Here is an 18,740-nt window from a genome sequence, read left to right as displayed (position 1 = left end):
GTGGTTGCTTAAGGCTCTCTTTCTTCTGATGAGCTCAGATTTAAATGAAACGTGTACAAAATATGAAGGGAAGAACATATAACCAAAGATGAATACAAAAGAGAAGCAACAATCTTCAAGAATAGGACCAAGAGGCTGAAATATCTGATATTTCTTACCTATACTAAGGACACTAAAGAGTTTTCTTTTAAATGTGCATGAAATACATGTACATACGATATGAATACTATATCAGAGTAAAAAAGATTTTTTAAATGATGGATACGATCACTGCTTGGGAAGAATGATATACTGTTAACTGTGGTAAAATGGTGTTTGCTTCCACTTCTCTCCACTGGGAGAATTATCTTCACGTTAGGCAGGATAGCATTGTAAAGAAGTAATTAAAGCACAAAATAAAAGCAACGATTATGAGAGCTTTTAGCCTTTTAAAATGAATGCTCAAGTCCAGACACAGATGAATTACATTTGAAAGGTTGTGAAACAAATCATTCTGTGTAATCACTGGGAAATGATGGTGAATAGAGGAAATCCCATAAGATTAGAGATGAGCAAATGATCCCATTTTCAAAAATGGATAAAATCAAAGTGTGGAATCCACAGACTTGCTAAGGATAACTTTGAAAACAATCTATAAAAGCATGGTCTGACTATCAGTTTGGACCCTCTAGTAAGTGGTGAACGTGGAAACCAAATAAACAAATAAATGAATAAACAAACATTTAACACCAAGTGTGCACTCAGATAAATTCACACCACGCCAATCTCATATTTCATGGGCTTTCTATCATATTCTAATTTAGACACTTAAAGAAAGTTCATGATGACCTCGTAGCTATGACAGAGAATGTGCAACAAGTGCTAGAACATTTAGGTGAATTTGGAGGTATATCGAAGAGCCCTACCTTAGGGATTCTAATTATGAATCAGTAATGGACTCTAGAGAGGTAGCTTCCCTCCTTGGTTTTGTTCCATCAATTAACATTTTTTTCTATCAGCATCTTAGTTGAAGACTAAATCATGTCCTTATCAAATATGTAGTTGACTCGAAGCTGGGAAAACTGACTACTATCTTTGACACCAGAAACAGGATATAAATTGATCTTGACAGGCTAAAGGGATGAGGCAAACCCAACATAATGAAATTCAACTCGGATAAGAAATGAGACAATGCCAAAATAATGAAATTTAACTGGGATAAATGAAAAATCCTAGATTTGTGTTGGGATGGCAATTACACATGTTGAAGACAGATCTTTTCTTGACAGCAATTTGTGTGACAATGACTTGGGAGCTTTAATCAGCTACACATTTACTGAGATAACATATGTGGAAGGGCCTTATTGTGCCTGGCAGATAGCAGGCACTAAGTGGTTGTTTTTTTGTTGAAGCTATGAGCCAACCACATGATTTGGCTGCTAATGCTGTAGGCTAAAACTGCAGGATTGTGGTTCACACTTAGGGAGATAATATTTCCAGTGCATCCTGGACTGGTCAGATCATTCACAGAGCAGTTTGCCCTTTTCTAGGTTCCTCATTAAAAGAAGTGAAATGATAAAATAAGTAACATTTAAAAAGAGGGTGACCAAAATGGTGTCATATTAGGAAAACAGAACGTGGGAGTCGGGGGTAAGTGAGGTTTAACAGGGGAAGAGAATGACTAGGGTAAGCACTATATTAATATTTAAAACGTTGCCATGTGGAAGAGGGAAATGAGAAATTTTTAATATTTAAATTCCACAGGAAGAGCTGACAGCAAGGTAAAAAGAAGAGGAAAACATTTCAGGTCAAAACAAGAAAGAACTTTCTAATCATTTCAATTTTCCCACAAGGGAAAAGACTATATCAGGAAGTAATGAGATTCCACATATTTCTACCAGAAGCCAGGCAGTGGGGAAGGTATAGAGGGGTTTTCTGAATTGGGTAGGAAGCTCATCATAATGGCTCCTATGGTTTCTACCAAGTCAATTCAATAAATATTTACTGAATGTTTACTATGTGGAAGGCAACCTCCCCCTTTTGGGGGTACGCCAAAGTGAATGGGTTAAAGACATTATCCTAAACATGCCTGTGGTCTTATAATAATGCTGAAGTGTGTACTTCATTAATTTTAGGGCTGTAACACTTATAAATAAGTGATTTGAGCCACTCAGTGCTCTGCTAGTAAGGAAGGGGAAATACTTTGCTGAACTGGGCCCCAAGGATGAGTAAGATTTTTATCAGATATAAATGGTGAGGAAAAGAAGTAGGAAAATAATTCCAAGTAGATGGGAAATTGGGGCAAAGATACTGACCTGAGAGAGAAGCTAAATAGACAGTTGTTCAGTTTGGATAAAACATGATGGTAAAGAGAAAGCAATGGAGAAGAGGCTCAGAAAGGGTCTCTGAAGCTATGCCCTGTCTTTTGGAGGCAGGAAGAACCCATAGCACATGTTGGAGTGTACAGTTACCATGATCGGAATTTTGCTTCAGGAACTGGCATACGGGTATGTTTGACAAAATAAGTGCATTTGGAAAGAAGGTGGCCAAAACAGAGGCAGCTAAGGATATTTGTATTTACTGAGTATCATCTATATTCCAGGGCACTATGTGAGGTCCTTCACGTAAAACGTTTCTGTTAATCCTCACAGGTTTATAGAGCACATGTAACTGAAAAAATGGTATGGAATCCAGTACATATGATCACACTGTGATAATATAAGCCAGAAACACAGCCCTAGCTTTCAGGCAATGAAGTCTTCCCAGGAAACATAAGAGAGTAATCCATTAGGATACATTTGAAAGACCCTCTCTGGAGAGTCAGAGAGAAAGGAAGAGTTTCACATGTGTTTTCATTATATCTAGGATCAAATTATTATATCTGGATCTTATAAGAGAATGTAATTTGTAAAGTTGAAGCATTAAATAAATGTTAGGTATCATGGGTTTGTTACCTGTAGACTGAAAATTTGGACTGTCCTAGAAACGAACTTACTCTGGCATCTACAGATAACTCTGGTGAATGAATCACTTTTCAGTGGGTCAAATGTGGTGACTTTTGGTTTGAAAATCATATATATTTTATAAAACTGAAGATACCACCTTTATTTTTCTTATTCTAAAACCATGAAGGAACGAGCGTACATTAATTTGTATCACAAAGACAGTGGTTCCTTGCTGTTATTGGATTGAAAATTCTGTCTAAAGATTGACAAATGATGACAGTAGCAAATAGTAAATTCTCTGATTGGAACCTATTTAAACTTCCATTGTGAACCATAATTTTTTTTAGTTATTGTTAACAACAACAAAAAAATCAATGGTATGGAATGCAAGAACTGATGGGATTTATTGTGTGCACTTGAGATCTAGTGGCCTCATGAAAGGAAGACTTACACCTACAGACTGAAGGAGTTATCATTTATTAAAAGCCACCACTGATAAAACACAGTAGGCCATTTCATATTCATAAATCAGAACTGAGAAAATGCAGTGAGTCAAACCAACTAATTCCCTAATTGGTCAGATTTTAGCCTACTTATTAAAGACAACTCTACATGAAAACCTCTAAGGTCACAAACTAGTTATTGACAGTAGTTCTTCTGTGGCGCACTAGATGATTTCACCTGGCCACATTTAAAAATTAGGACTTATTGCATAAAAATCTAGATATCCAGATTTCCATGAAAATCAAATCTAGCATGTGTGGATACAAACATGCAGGGCAAGTATTAGAGAAATTAACTTGCTCATTTAGACAAGGCATGAACTCTTTAGTTTACCATGGACCTTACGAATCCCTATTACTCCTTCAATTAAAAAAAAAATACCCATGTTGTTCACTTATTTGCCTGATCTGTTTCTCTAATCTAATCCAGATCTGTTATTTCTCTGTTAGTAGCAAAGCTGGGCATTTGAAAACTGCTCAAATTCCTGAAGATGTGATGTATTGTTCAGTATTACAGCAATTTTTTACACATCAGATAACTTTTGGTGTATATGGGCTATTAAATTTACTTTGATTTATTTTTTTCCTATTAAAAATGCCAAAAGTAACAAAAATCAGCCTTCTATTTTTATAAACATATTTATTTATGTAAAAACATGTGAAAAAATTAAAGTCATCAGTGAGTAACTCTATCTTGTATTTTCTGTGATCTTCAATGACAAAATTTGTCTAATTTACATATACTGCAAAATTGGTATTCATTTTTTTAATATCACGGGTGGCTAGACATTCACATAATAAATATCCTTTTACCTTGCATCAGCTGAACTTCAAGAAAAATTAATTACATTCATTATTTTCTGATTTATTTCTTTCTGTAATTTAAGTATCCCCATGACAACCACAAATTTTCACTAATTTCTGAACAGTAGAAGCACCTTCCTGTAGCATTCTCCGCATTTATCAAGTGGCTTCTTTGAAGGATAGAAAACCTAAAGGCTTTTCTTAGTGATATTCTTTAATAGTCACCTTTAATTTAGAATGAAAACTCATATGTACATCACAGCTGTTTATTTCACTTGACTTTTTTACTTCATTATGTCCTGTTCTTAGGCAGGTCTCTATTCCATTTAACCATTACTAGGTGTTTACCCAAGCAGTTACATTAAAAAATAACTCTACACGTATGTTGGATTCTTTTGAAACCATGGTTGATATCAAAACACTTACAAAGTTCTAAGTCTTGAGTTATCTGGTAGGAAAAACATATAATTCCTATTTTTTAAAAAAATTCTGTTCATGTATGCTAAGGAGAACAAGGAAAACTCTCATTCATAAAGGCTTATAGTCCTCCCCAAATTGTCACTACCATCATCACTCTCCTCGTTTTCTGATTTCCCTTGTTAAATATCATTTGGGAAATTTTTTCCTCCTTTTTCTGTGTTTTAAGAAGTATTAGAATGAAAAGTTAATTTTTCCTAATTATCGAGGGCATGATATCGGAGAATCAGTAAGTGGATTTATCTGATGTTTTAAAAAATTTGCTTTTACACTTTTCCATCCCTCTATTCCCATTCCATCTTCTATTTTCTCTGAGTACCACATTCTCTTTGTCCAACAATGATGGAATAGAGATAGAAGCCACTTTTAGTCTTAGCTCTTTTAGTTAACCTGTCATCCTTCCTAAAGTATTTTTACTGAATTGTTTCCCATATCTTTTAACTTGATTCAACCCTTTGTTTTGTAAACATTCATAAAGTTGACTGAATTAATATATGTGTGCACACACATATATGTGTGCATGTGTGTGTGTGTGTGTATATTTCAAGGTTGATCTGATAATACCCTGAATTTTGTTCAAGTGAGAAACAGTGAATGACAAAAGGTTAAGTAAATTATTTAAATGTAATAAGGATAAATGCAGAATTGTGTTGCTTTCATTTAGTTTTTAAGGTCACCTTATTCAGAGAAAATAATGCTCATATACATGTGCCAATTTTTAAGATAATTTTTCTTTCAAATAAGATATTCATTTTTATATGAACTTGATAGTGGCATTTTTTCTTTTTTTGATAGTAGCATTTTTAAAAGTCTATATTATGCTTAGAATCAGAGTGATTCCAATTAATGACTTTAACATTTTTAAAGTAGCATGTCCACCATCTGATAAAAAAGGAAAAACACTCATCTTACATAACCTTATGGGAATATCTCTTCTGTGCCTCAGTTCTCTTCTATGTATATATTTTGTGTTTGTCACAATGATTAAATGTTTGATTTCACCTATAGAACTTAGAATAGAGAGCAGGATAGAAACAAGTACCATATAAATTCTGCTCTTATTTTGTCAGTGTGGCACTTCTAGAAGTGGGAGTCCTTTTGAAGAGAGAAGAAAAAATGGAAAAGCTACTTAGCAGTTGCTTAAGTAAACTGATTAACTGAAAAGGCCCTACATCCAAATGGTAGCAGGTACATGAAACAAAGCATGTTTACTTCTCTATTTATTATCAGGACACATTTGGAAGAATGAGCTCATGAAAGTGATATAAAAATAAGGCCATAAAGAATCTTTGCAAAAATGTAAATATCACACAAGACAAAATAACCGAAATCCTGCCAGCATGCAAGGTGTCATCCCTATAGCAACTATAAGAAATTTTAAAATCTTTATAGTCAGAAAAATATAGATATTCTCAGAAGAAGATAGGCCACTGGCCAATAAAAATATTGTGGAAAAATAATAACAGAAACTCCAGGTTTGGTTTTTAAAGCGTTCCTCTGATACTTGATGTTTTTGATATTGGGCTAGATACAACATGACAGAGGATGGGTATGGAAGGAGGAAGGGATCTAAGAACTAGAAAATTAATGGCCTAAAAAGTATTTTAATTAATTTTCCACACTGACTTTCTTTAAGTGATAATTATGTTAGATTTTTAGAGTCTGATGACAGCATTTTCCCTACAGCCCAATTTGCAAGCTCTTCTGAGTGTCTGCTTAGTCATGTGGCCTGCTACATTTCTGATTCATTGAGAGAATGTGAATATCCTATTTTCTGAATTTGTAAGCTTTATAGAGTCCCATAGCAACAGCCTGTAATTTGTGTGTGTGTCTGTATGTGTAAATTATTTTCCAATTGCACATTTTCTAGCAACTCTTTCAAGTCTAAAAAAAAACTCTTCCAACAAACTGTTGGATAATACTGGCTAGAGGAACTTGCGTAAGAGCACCCAATGCCAAATTAATGGTTTGGTGATTATCCTTGAACTACTTTCTACATTTATGGGCTAGTGAAGGCTAAGCAATGTTGGTTTCTTTTGAAGCTGCATGGGAATATTTTATTTGGGAAATTCAAAGGAGGAACTGCAATTAGAACAAAGAAAACATAAGTATTTTAATTTTTAAGATCTCATATGCAGTTTTAATTTTTAGCCAGAGTAACATATTAATAAATATCATTAAGGTACTATGGGTATATAAAGAGATCACAATTGGACTGCGCTCTAGGTTGCTAATCTTGGGGGTCATCCTTCACCTTTAAAAAAGCTTAGGGCTTCCCATTCCAGTATTGTTGGTATCAGCAGCCACAAAAACAAGCAGGAACTCTTGTAAATGTATTAAAAATACGGACTGTTATCTAACAGTTATGGCAAAGTCTAAATCACCGAAGGTATACATATATTCACTATACATTGTAGGCTAGAACTAGCATACAATAGTTTTAAAGGCTTATAATGACAAATAATGCACTTTGGTCATCTTCCCTCACATTTTATTTTCAACTAACATTAAATAGAATTAATATCCAATTGTGCTACATCTTCATTCAATTTCAACTTACCCTTCCGTCTCATTACAACCAATCCCAGCAAGCATTTTCCTTTCTTCCAACACCACACCATTAGTTATTGGATGGCTATGATTTTTCAAGCAGTAAGCAGTTTGCTTTTTTTTTGCCTTACATCCCCAAGGTACAAGTAAATAGATACACCACTGTATTAATGCCTGTTTTACAAAACTGCTTCAGTTGTGATATATATTTTAATATACTAAACTGACTGCATTGTGAAGAAAAATTTCAGAATGAATAAACTCATAAAAATTCATTGGTAATGCCTGTTCAATTAGGGAAAGCCTGTCTATCGAGCTTAGAATTGCTTGTTATGAGAGGAAACTTTATCATGCTTCCCACAATCACTGAAGCTAATGCTTACCTTCAGGTTGCCTAGTTATTCATTTGGGCTATATTTCAAGGTCAAGTTCCATCATCAGAACAAGAAGAAAAAAGCCTGATTTTTAAGGTCCTGTTACTATTCCATTTGGGAAAGCAGCAATGTTATTTGTCCAGATATAACATGCATTCTGAGGAGAAGGTACTAGATCTGAAAGGTTTCATAGTTTCCACTATTACATGAATGTCATAGAAGGGGAAGGCAAGGTTATCAGAAATTATAATCATATACTTGAGCGACAGTCCATGGAGAAAGTTGAGATTTCTGCTCCCCTAGGTTTCTGTTTCCTTTCATTGTCCTTCTTCCCACACCTGACATGTTACAGAATTTTGACAATTGAAGAACATCTCTGGAGTACTGATTACTCTGCCTTTGATCTCCTTGCCTATGAGGAGCTGTGTGCTAAGTCACTGATTATCAGAAAAGCCTTTAAAAAGACAGTTTACTCTTTATTATTACTGAAGAATGTTACCTTGAGTGATCTGAGGAAGTCCAAGTGGCCAAAAGACACATTTTAAATTTGTTTTGTTCCAAAGCATTACAGAGTAAAAGCATGGTGCAAAATTAATCTGGTCAGCAAGAGAAAGCAGGGCACACAAAGCATCTGCCGGCTGCCTCTGGAATAAAAACACTGCATTTATCTAGACATTATTTATGATCTGTTTCTGGCATAACTAGTCGTTACTGCCAAAAGCCAAATTATAGCAGCCTTGTGTAACAGATTACCTCAAAAGAAGACAAATTCTAGAGTGGATGGCTTTTTAAAGTTTTAAACAAATGTATTTTTAGACTATCTTCTGTGTCCAGGAGGCCCCTAAGTCCTGCAGCCATCTCCAGTATTTTTGGAGTGGCAAGAAAACCACAAAAAGAAGAGAGAAGGAACAGAAGAACGGCTTATTTCTTCCCTATTTCCCAGGATCACAACCCACTACTTTGTGACTACCATGTTCAGGACTTTAATTTGTCCTCCAAATCCTGTTCATTGTCTAACAAGCTTTGAAGGGATAGAAGGTCCTGTGCCTCATGTGTGTGGCCCTGAGAGGAAGGGAGCTGAGTTCCACAGGATGACGTCCAGTGAAAGCTTTTCCAGAAGCACTTGTTAGTCTGATGAGTGTATTTCAGCTTCACATCAACATTTTTTTCTTTTTGCAATTTAATTTGCACAGAAAGCAAGCAGTGCTCTTCTGCCTCCAAAAATATGTATGAGTGGGTGTGTATACAAGAGTGAGAGAGACAAGCATGGTGAGGGGAGAGGAAGGAGGAATTCAAGAAAAAGCTCAAATTATGCTTGTTTCATCCTTCAAGCTTCATTTGGGCTTTTCTTTGTTAGAGAGTAGGGCTTATTAGAGACTATTCTGGGAGATTTTTAGTATTTGAAGAAATGGAGCTTTGGACAAAGAAGATGGAGAGGAAATATTAGAGCACACTGAATCTAAAAATTGCCTTAGATATGAATTTCAGAGTAAGAGATTAGTTGGTGAAGTTCTTTCTGTATGTGCACCATGTAATTGGACTCAAAATTAGTGCTTGTGGTAATGACAGTGGTGGTTATAGTCTTAACCCCTGAAGAACAGTAAATAACCTGTAATGAAATGTGTTGCAATCACATGTTCCAATGAGAGAAGGGCGTCATAATAAGTATATCTTATACTTAACATCATATGCTTCTATACAATTTCTTGGTAAAGGAGGTGACTACACACATGGTCCAATTAAAGCAAAATATTATATAACTTCATGGCTAACTTTCAAGTACAATAAATTAATATTCTGGTGCCTTATTAGGTAGAACTTCCACCTGGTATTGACTGGTTCAGAAAGGCCCACCATAGAACAATCCCATCTTAAGCTCTGGAAACCAATGTTTCATCGCCATATACTATTTATAGCTGACATTAATAAACTGTGATTTTTGAGACCTATCTTATTCTTCCATATACATATGGCTGAAAAATTAATTTAAAAATTAATTACTGAGCAAATGAATGAACTACACTATCTTTTTGATTTTTTTAAATCTGTGTGTTTTCCTTAATGGAAACTCAGTTACCAAATTGTGTCTAAAAATATACATAAACAAGGATGGTGACACGTAGGAATTGTCATTACTGACAATAAAACATAGGCCTACATTGACCAAAGGATAAATGGAGTAGCCAGGTGCCAGCCATCCCCTGAAAATAAGAACCACTGTGGAAGTTTCATTTGTCTTACTTAAGCTTTGATTCAACATCTTGGAAATATCCTCATTTGCTCAGCCCAACACTGTCCAGTTGAAGGCTCATTACAATGTTAACGAAACAAATCTAAGTAACAGAAACTAAAGCCATCACTCACAGGGTGATTTTGGTGTATCCCACAGTGCATGATTCCACAGCGATACACACAACAGGTATAGCCACCTTTACATTGCATCCTAAGGTCTTTGCTTCACTCTTAGTTCTCTTCTAATTTGGGTTATTTTTCCTAATGTGTTTCACCCGCAAGCCATTGGAAATGCTCCCTGGGCACACACTCTGTGGTCCAAGCAGCACGTACCTCACAATTTCCTTTGACATTCAGTTCTATTACAACTTCCTAGGGAACAAGGGGCAGAGGGGGAAGAACCTCCCACCTGGCATGCTTCTTTTCAGCCTCTCTCTGTCTTCGGTACAAGTCCTTGTCACTATTCCAAAGCTTTGTAGAATAGGCTGAATTTAAGACATTGAGTTTATATTTTCATTCTCTTTAGAAAATTCAGGATGAGGTGGGTCTTCCAGCATTATTTCCTTTGAGCTTTTCTCCCCTAGAGATGACTTATTACCTAGGTTAAGAACATATGCATCAGGTATTTTTTAAAAGCTCTCCAGGTGATTCCTGGCTTTCTGAGTGATATGACCAAAGAGAGTTGGGCCCAAGAGGATGAAAATGGTAAACGTTCCACGTTGGCTGAGGGTAATTGTTCAGGAATCTTTTTTTTTTTTTTTTTTAAGGAAAACACCTTTTTTTTTTTACATCTTTATTGGAGTATTATTGCTTTACAATGGTGTGTTAGTTTCTGCTTTATAACAAAGTGAATCAGTTATACATATACATATGTCCCCATATCTCTTCCCTCTTGCGTCTCCCTCCCTCCCACCCTCCCAATCCCACCCATCTAGGTGGTCACAAAGCACCGAGCTGATCTCCCTGTGCTATGCAGCTGCTTCCCACTAGCTATCTATTTTACGTTTGGTAGTGTACATATGTCCATGCCACTCTCTCACTTTGTCACAGCTTACCCTTCCCCCTCCCCATATCCTCAAGTCCATGCTCTAGTAGGTCTGTGTCTTTATTCCCGTCTTACCCCTAGGTTCTTCATGACATTTTTTTTTCTTAGATTCCACATATATGTGTTAGCATACAGTATTTGTCTTTCTCTTTCTGACTTACTTCACTCTGTATGACAGACTCTAGGTCCATCCTAGAGTCTCACTACAAATAACTCAATTTCGTTTCTTTTTATGGCTGAGTAATATTCCATTGTATATATGTGCCACATCTTCTTTATCCATTCATCTGATGATGGACACTTAGGTTGCTTCCATCTCCTGGCTATTGTAAATAGAGCTGCAATGAACACTTTGGTGCATGACTCTTTTTGAATTATGGTTTTCTCAGGGTATATGCCCAGTAGTGGGATTGCTGGGTCATATGGTAGTTCTATTTGTAGTTTTTTAAGGAACCTCTTTGTGAGTCAGGTCCTTAGGGGCTTTTAGAGTAGCTGGGAAAGATTTGTTCAGGGAGAAAGAGGACTGGAGGTCCCATAATAGCAATTAGGAGGTGGTAACCTGGAGAAAAGTGTTACCTGCAGAAGAATAATACACTCATACATAATCAAGAACTGAGTGCACTAGGATGGCTGCCAGTTTTTATCTCATGCATAACTCAGTGACCCATACTGTCCAGCTCAGGACAACACTGGGGTGACTATGAGTGACTGTGAAGAGCTGTCTTTTGTCTGTTAAATACTAAATGCAAGGCTTGCATCAAGATAGAACAATTGGCCATAGGATCTCTTCACCTTCCTATCTTTACCTATCTTTACCACCTTCCTATCTTTACCAAGGACTAAAATACGCACTAGAATCAGAGATTTCTCTCCACTTGTATAGGCACTAATTATTTGGGAATACTGCTGTTGGAATTATTTCTAACCTCATGGAAGGTAAGTGAAGCAAGAGAGAGACCAAGACATCATATAATTCAACAGAGTCATGCAAAAAGGATTTGATGCTGCTGTAAAAGTAATGAGTGGCCTCAGGGAGCAGAGTCACACTTATCAATTGCAAAACTTCTAACTGGGAGTTGTAAAGGTTGCCAAAGATAGCATCTATGAAGGTAGCTAGTATGGTGCTTGCACGTAGCAGACAGTCACTAAATACTTATTTTAGTAGAAATGAGCATAGATTATAGATTAGTAAATGGAAAAATATTTAATAAAATCAGAGTCATCTGATTCATTAATGATATCTGATTTTTTTTATAAACTTATTTATTTTTGGCTGTGTTGGGTCTTCATTGCTGCGCGCAACCTTTCTCTAGTTGTGGCGAGCAGAGGCTACTCTTCGTTGCGATGCGTGGGCTTCTCATTGCGGTGGCTTCTCTTGTTGAGGAGCATGGGCTCTAGGCATGTGGGCTTCAGTAGTTGTGGCTTGCGGGCTCTAGAGCACAGGTTCAGTAGTTGTGGCGCATGGGTTTAGTTGCTCCATGGCATGTGGGATCTTCCCGGACCAGGGCTCGAACCCATGTCTCCTGCACTGGCAGGTGGATTCTTAACCACTGCACCACCAGGGAAGCCCATGATATCCGATTTATTAACTAACAATTGCATTTGTCTAATATGTTCAAAAGAACTATGTTGGAATAACCTATAGATTACTAATATTAAAAAGTTGAGAAATGCTGAAAACTGTTTTTAACTTTTATTATAAGCAGAGAAAACTATATTTAGAATACAGTTAATCAAAACCTTGTATGAGTGAATTAATTAGCATGCACAGTAGGAATGAACTAGTCATGTCAGTCTCCATTAGAGCCCTACAGTTTAGAACCTTATGCATAATATAAATTTGATATCTCATTTAAACTGCATAGTAATGTTAAGTTTAAGAAAATTCTTCAGTAGTCAGTGGAGAGTCTACATTTAAATATTTGAATTATTACTTTTGATAAAATTGTAAGTCTAAGAATTAGTTTTTGCTCAAGAGACCTTTATAAAAGAAATATATTTTAGATATGAGCAAAAGGTAGAGACTAAACCAAATTATATGTTCATATAACTTTTAATGCTAACACTTGCAAATAATTTGAATGCATTTTATACAGTAGGATATACCTAAATAAGGGTATTATTTTTGAGAAATCATGGATTTTCATAGATGATTGTGCATCCTACCTTCCACTGAATTTTTTCCTGGTATATATATTCATTTCATATCTGCCAATGTATTGATGCATAGCTAATTCTTAGTGCATATTTGCTGAGGCATCACCACTTCTGTGCAGACTCACTGATGCTGGCCAATGATCAGGTGCCAGTGTCAACTGTACTCTGCCCATGAGAGACCAACAACTATTTAGCAGGCTGACCATCATGTATTTTGCCAATCATGGGACATTTTAATGAGACTATTTTAAATCATCATTCAGAAGACAGATCCTAACTCATGATGGCTAATATCTGTTGATTTGCCATTCTTATATTTCCTGGGGGAGAAAGCAACACCTGTGATATGAAAAATGCATACTATAGACTGTCTGCAGTGTTTGTTTTCTGTTTAGAAAGATGCTGATCTGCCACAGATGCCGACGTACATTCTAATGTTTGAAATACTGTATACTTGAATAGGGTGAAAGTGCTGATGCTACTCAAATATGCATGAGATGGCTGATGCCTACTCGGGAATGCACCAGAACTGCTGGCACAGGTTCCATCAGTAAATAAACATAAAATAGCATTTTCATTTTTAGATACAATTTTATCAAAACCAGCTTGTATTCTTTCATGGTAGAGGAGAGGGTGAAAATAAAACTGTACTTGTATCTTAAATTTGAAGGCAGAGGAAATTAAATGCAATGCTAACTCCATTAACAGTTTTTGATTAGAGACATGGCTGCTCTAAAAAATGGGGAAGATTTTCTGTGTGTTCCCAGTGGCTCTCTTGGGTTTCTTTGACTAGAGGAGTCAAAGGCTGTAAGGAAAAGGGACCTGACTTGGCAGTGTTAACACTTCAGTATTTAGAATCTGGGCTTGTGACTCGTCTTGCCCAGAAATGGTAGGTGTGCATGGAGGGTAGGGTGGTGTGGGGTACTAAATATTACATAACGTTGTATCAACTGTCTCTAATGGATAGAGCAGAGCTCGTTAGAGCTTCCTGTAAGAGAGAGATGGTTCTGACTGAGGGTATGGCTTGAGTACGTTAGGACATAATAACATGAACACTTTACTTCCCACATTAGTGTAATAAGCATGCTAATTTAAATTTCTGATTTAGACATAACTGATACTCATTCCTCGAATCACACAGATCAAGAATAGCTGAGAGTTTCTATTTAGAAACTAAATACTTCAATGATGCCTGTGTTTCCTATGACCACAGAGAACTTTGTATCAACTTTAACAAATTTTATCATTTTATCTTGTGTTTCATTTGTTTGGGGGCAATTAGTAAAGTAGAATCTCCTTTTAATAATCCATCTAAATTTTTTGTGCCTTCATATTGCTGATAGCATTCATATTCTTTTCTCTATTTTGTCTGGAGACTTTTCAGGCAGTCTCCAGAAGGTCGGGTCTGCTTGGATTCCACCTCCACAGTCTACTAAAACACAGGAGTATCCTCATGAGGCTGGGGACAGTGCAGCCACCATCTGCATGCAGCTGATTTTGAAAACTTCCCTGCTCTTCCCACCCCTGCCTTTGGAAAGCACCTTCCTCCATTCTGACAGGTTTCTGTAAACTTGCATCTTGGGGAGAAAGGCTTTAGAGGAGCTTTTTGTCTTTTTCCTGCCAGAAAGCCCATGAACTCTTTATGCAAAAATTTCCATACCCTTCCCAGAAACTTTAAATTGTATATCCATAATTCTTCCTGCAACAAAAAGTGAATTTTCTCTCATGGGCCAATGCACCTCACCGGATGACAGTCATCAGATGTTGGTACTGCACCTATCTCTTTCTTTTCAAAGCTTCTGCTTCCAACAAAGTCATTGAGACAATAATAAAATATTTAAAATAGTATAAAGTTGGAAGTCACCTTAAATATCGGCATGTTTTTGACCTAGAGCCTACTGGGAGGAATAATTTAGTTTCATTAACTAAAGTGGCTGTCCTTGTCACTCTGGCAAGTCAACAGTGACTTGGGAACAGTGTCTGTACAGGAAAGAATAAAGAAGAAAGCATGGGTTTTTAATAAAATAAGATAAAGACTGTGAAAATCCTATAAATACTTGGTTTACATAACTGTAATTCTGAAGTATTATTATTAAAACTAAGACTGCACGTAAGATTTTATCAAAGTTAGACTATTCAAAACAAGCATGAATTCGTATCCAGAGGCTAGGATCCTGAATTTGGAATCTGTGGTTCTCGGTTATAGCTTCTAATTGGACAAGGGAAAAGAGAGGTGGATCAGTATGTCTGGAATTTCTGGATTGCTCTTCTATCTGAAAGCAGTTTAAAACCATCCAGAGTAGTTGGCAGTGCTGCCCAGCAGCTGCCCAAGTAGCCACTGCAACAGCTGGACCAATACAGCTACTGCACAAAGAGGACTGCAAAGACCCAGGAAATGGCTAAATAACTAGAGGTCTGATTTTTTCTTACTTGTCAAAAAAATAAAAAATAAAAAAGATGAAACTTAAAAATTGTTTCCATGATATCTTAGATTTCCAGATATTTCTTCTTACAATATCACAAGAAACTGAAACAGGAGCCATTCTAGAGACTAAAGCTGTTAGTTATCATTCATTATGTTATATGATTTATAGCATATGGTATAATGCTTTTGAACATAAGAAACATTAAAACACAGGGGAAAGTTTGAATAAACAGGATAACATAACTTTCAACACTGTCTAGAACTGACCTATTCTTTCATTCAACAAATATCTACGAAACACCTAATCTGAGCCAGGCACTTAGGTTGCACTGAGGATATAGCTGTGAAAGAAAGATATAAAAACCCCTGGTTTCTTGGAGTTTACCTTCAATATTTGTATTTCATCCATTAATTGTATAGTTTCTCTAATTCAAATAAATGATCTCCTATCCAAAAATGCTAACAAGAAACATTTCCTGAATGTTCCTGTGGACCAGGTATTGTTCTAGCTACTATATATACATTGGCACATTTAATTCCCACAGCAACCCTATGAGGCAGAACTGTTTTACAGATGACAAAATGAAGGCACAGAGCATGGAATTCACTTGCTGAAAGGTCCACAGTTGGGAAGTGACAGCACCAGGACTTATACCCACGGAGTGCGGCCACAGAGCCTGCAGCCTTAACCCCTCCAACCTACTGCCTCCCCAGAGTAACTGGCGCTCTGCAATGCCACATACTCCTGATTATTTTGTTTCCATTGATTTAAAAATTAAACACAGGCACTTTGTTTTTAAAGCACAATTTTCTGTTTATAAACCAGGTATATCACCAGTAACACATCCTACAGATGCCAGAAATATGCAGGCCATGAGAGTACTTAAAAATAAACACAAAGATCACAGTTCTCAAATCTGATTCTGAATTTGGCAGTTATAAATAATCACAGCTACAGTGTTCTCTTACCTCTGAGACAGCATATACTGTATCTATAGAATTAAATGCTATTTATTTTGGACTCTGTGCAGAAACCTGAGGCCACGCAAAGGGACTCTTGAGGTTGTTAGTCCAAACCCTTCATTTTGGAGACGAGGAACTGAGATCAAGAGACGTTTCCTAAGGTCATACTCAAGAGCTTCCTCTTACTTAGAGACTTTGTAATATTCCCATTTGTTCTTTACCCTAATTTGAGGATTAATGGGCCAAGATACAGTTTGTATAGAAAGCTGAAGATCAGATAGCTATGAAATTCTCTCCCTGGCAACCTCCAGAATGTTTAATGTAAATATTGTGATTTAGAGAAATTGACGTTAACATTTCCTGACACATGGAACAGTTTAGGATTTAAATTTCCTTCAGAACAGAGTGTGTTCACATCCAAATATGATATAAAGGAAGCCTGACTAAGGAAAAAGTGTCAGCGCAGTATAAACCGTTAACCTTGGTGATGGGCAGATCTACGTTTGAATCTTGATTTTGTCTCTTAGAAACCTGGAAATCTTGGGCATTTTTTCCCTTGAGCCTCAGTTTTCCCATCCGTAAAATGGGGAGATGAATGTCTATTATGAGGTTGTTGTAGAAATTAAATAGAACAAGGCATTTTAAGTATCAAAACAATAAAAACACACATAAAAGTGAGTTTCAGTACCCTCTGTGGTCTTCTTAATTATTTGAACTGAACAGGGAAATAACTAGCTCACAAGAAGACATCACTTTGATACCACATATTGTACTTCTAGGCTCAACTATATCATTTGTTCCTCCTGTACTGAATCTTTCAAATTTTAGTAAAAGTAAAGCAGCTTTCCAGACTATGGCAAAAGGGACAGACAAAATCTTTGATAATACAGTCTTTTTAAACTTAAGAAAATCTTTCATTGTCTGGCTTAAAATAACATTTTTAGCATCATGTGCACCCTTCCTCTCCCTGCATCTTACTTTCTAGTCATGCCAAACCATCTGTTGTTCCCTGAAAATGCCATGCTGTTCCACACTTCCATGTATTTACATGCCATTTCCTCTGTCTCTGACAGCCCTTGGCTTCTTAATCATTTGCCACACTCTTGCCTGTCCTCTTACACTGGTGCTGAGTTCCTCAGGGGCAGGATCTGTGCCTCCCTGGCACAGGGCCTGGAACACTGAGGGTAGGAAGACCATGCAAATGTTTGTCATATGAACGAATGAGGCAGGTGACCGAGAAGGGCAATGCCATTTTTCCTTAAATTAGATTTCACAATAAAGTAAGGAAATGTGTGCAATTGTATACTGGCTCTCTAAGAAAGTCTAAAACACAGACACAGAAAATCTATTGACTGATAGCATTATTATTCAAGTGTGATTATAGTTCCATGAAGGATCAAACTGAAGAACAGCCCTTATTTGGATATATGTTTTAGAGATTATACATCTAATATACCACGTATCAAGAAGTTTGTAAACCTAGATGTATCATTTTTGATGTGAAAACTAGCCACCTCTGATACTAGCCAGCATTTTAGCCATCAGAAAAGTAAATTACATGGCACAGAGTTGGAGCTTATTATCAAATCTTCAAAATAATACTATATGATACTCAGTGGAAAATTATATATTCAAAATCTACCTTAACGCATTTATATCAGAATATCACAAGTCATAAAAATTACCTATGGTTATAGTGATGAGACTGAAAATTGCTAACTTTCCCTATCTTTTTTTTTTAACATCTTTATTGGAGTATAATTGCTTTACAATGGTGTGTTAGTTTCTGATTTATAACAAAGTGAATCAGCTATACATATACATATATCACCATATCTCCTTCCTCTTACGTCTCCCTCCCACCCTCCCTATCCCACCCCTCTAGGTGGTCACAAAGCACCACGGAGCTGATCTCCCTGTGCTATGCGACTGCTTCCCACTAGCTATCTATTTTACATTTGGTAGTATATATAAGTCCATGCCACTCTCTCACTTCGTCCCAGCTTACCCTTACCCCTCCCTATGTCCTCAAGTCCATTCTCTACATCTGCGTCTGTATTCCTGTCCTGCCCCTAGGTTCTTCAGAATCTTTTTTTTTTTTTTAGATTCCATATCTATGTGTTAGCATACGGTATTTATTTTTCTCTTTCTGACTTCCCTCACTCTGTATGATGGTCTCTAGGTCCATCCACCTCACTACAAATAACTCAATTTCGTTTCTTTTTATGGCTGAGTAATATTCCATTGTATATATGTGCCACATCTTTAGCCATTCATCTGTCGATG

General features: G+C 36.5%; 1 protein-coding gene across 1 annotated transcript in view; it reads right to left on the bottom strand.

Annotated features, from left to right (window-relative positions):
• The window catches only part of TMEFF2 (transmembrane protein with EGF like and two follistatin like domains 2), a gene marked incomplete at its 5' end in the record, with an annotated part of 248,196 nt that overhangs the window by 192,259 nt on the left and 37,197 nt on the right, over nucleotides 1-18,740 (bottom strand). The window lies entirely within an intron of this gene.

The sequence above is a fragment of the Grampus griseus genome (assembly GCF_964374135.1).
Source record: "Grampus griseus genome assembly, chromosome: 7".
Taxonomy (NCBI): domain Eukaryota; kingdom Metazoa; phylum Chordata; class Mammalia; order Artiodactyla; family Delphinidae; genus Grampus; species Grampus griseus.
Note: the sequence above shows the minus strand (reverse complement) of the source record. Positions and strands in the feature narration are given on the sequence as shown.